Source organism: Bison bison, unplaced genomic scaffold (assembly GCF_000754665.1).
Source record: "Bison bison bison isolate TAMUID 2011002044 unplaced genomic scaffold, Bison_UMD1.0 scf7180017863815, whole genome shotgun sequence".
Lineage (NCBI taxonomy): Eukaryota > Metazoa > Chordata > Mammalia > Artiodactyla > Bovidae > Bison > Bison bison.
In genome coordinates this window covers 205,545-207,173 of record NW_011494387.1, presented here as the reverse complement: position 1 = coordinate 207,173, position 1,629 = coordinate 205,545, and the positions used below count along the sequence as shown (strand labels likewise).

The 1,629-nt window shown below is 51.7% G+C and overlaps 1 protein-coding gene across 1 annotated transcript in view; it reads left to right on the top strand.

Moving 5' to 3' along the window:
- Positions 1-1,629, top strand: part of UBE2L6 (ubiquitin-conjugating enzyme E2L 6) — a 13,999-nt gene that overhangs the window by 901 nt on the left and 11,469 nt on the right. The gene's annotated exons all lie outside the window — the stretch shown is intronic.

Below are 1,629 nucleotides of genomic sequence, written 5' to 3'. Positions count from 1 at the left end.
CCCCTCCTCCCTCCCCGCCGCGCTCAGAAAAAAAAAAAAGTCCCAAGAAGTATGGGACGCTGAGTAGGAGTTGAGAGCAAAGTTCTCAGGGTTTTCTCCGGAAGAAAAGCTGCCAGGGCGAACCCAGGAGGTTACCTGGAGTAGATGGTGTGAGTTCATTTGGTCTACAGATGTTGTTGAACGCCTCCCATACGCTGGTTCCTGCTCTAGGAAGTACGGAGGCAGAGAAAATGAAAAAAGTCTATCTTTTTTCTGATCAGGGACACAATTTTGAAGTGAGGTCGGGAAGGATGGTGAGGGAGGGATTTTCCCCAGGAGGTGGGAAAACCCAAGGTGTTTGGGGGACTGGGGTGTGGCTGGGATTGGAGATAGATGGGGAAGGTGGGGGAGTATTCCCTGGTGGCTCAGCTGGTAAAGAATCTCCCTGACTGTGGAACAATTCTGGGGAGGTGGGTCTGACACCCCTGAGGCTTTGAGTCTCTCAAAAGTGCCCCTCCTGTGTGCAGGCATGAGGAGGGTGAACAGGAGGTGCTACCCTCAGCCTCTGGGAAGAAAATGATCACAGGTTGGGGCACAGAGAAGGCTCAGCCCCAAAGGACTGAACTCTGGAGGTTTGGCAGCGATGAGGCAGAGAGTTTTTCCCACCAAGCAGGAAAGCTGGGAGCAGCCTGTGTCTCCCCGGCACCATTAAATGGCAGGTAGTTTACAGCGGTCATTTCAGCAACCCTGTGAGATGAGTCCTCTACCCCATTTTACAGATGGGGAAGTTGAAGCTCACAAAGACTAAATTGATTGTCCTGGGTCACCCGGCAGGCAGTGATGGGGCTGGGATTTGAGTCCAGGTTGGTGAGGCTCCAAGCCAGAGGTTCTTTCAGGGGCTTCTCTATTTTCATTTTCTGTTCCTCTGAGTCAGGTGATTTCTAGCAGGCCTTGGGGAACAGCTGTGTCTCAACACAGCTGTTGAGACAGCTGTGGGTTTCAACACCTCCAGGCTTTGCAAAAGTCTTGACAGAACTCATGTATGACAGGTAAAGTCCAAGTTCCTTCAGTTTTGGTAAAGTTGGGAAAACGTCTCTTCCAGGGCTTTTCTGTGCACTGTGGGGCTTCCTTGTTGCTCAGGAGTCATAGACGATCCTGGAACTGGTAGCAGCAGATGCTTCTAGTTTGGGGTAGCAGATCAACGAGGGATCATAGACTCTGGGCCCTTTGTTGGCATGAACAGAGATGGAGTGTAGAAGGATAAGAAACAGGGGATAAGGGTGTGCTTATATTTTGGGGCTCAGAGAAAGTATAGCAGGGGCACAGTGTGAAGGGTTCCCCCAGCTGTGGACTGTCTTTGGGGACCTTTCTCTCTGCCTTTGTTTATACCAGAGTTTCACAACTTTGTCGCCACTGATATTTGACGTTGAGTCATTTTCTGAAGGATGTTATCACACCCCCGGTCTCTACCCACTGGACGGAGCAGCACTCCTCCACATGTGGCAGCCGGAAAGGGGTCTCAGTTCAGTTCAGTTCAGTTCCGTCCCTCAGCCGTGTCCGACCCCATGAATCGCAGCACGCCAGGCCTCCCTGTCCATCACCAACTCCCAGAATTCACTCAGACTCACATCCATCGAGTCGGTGATGCCA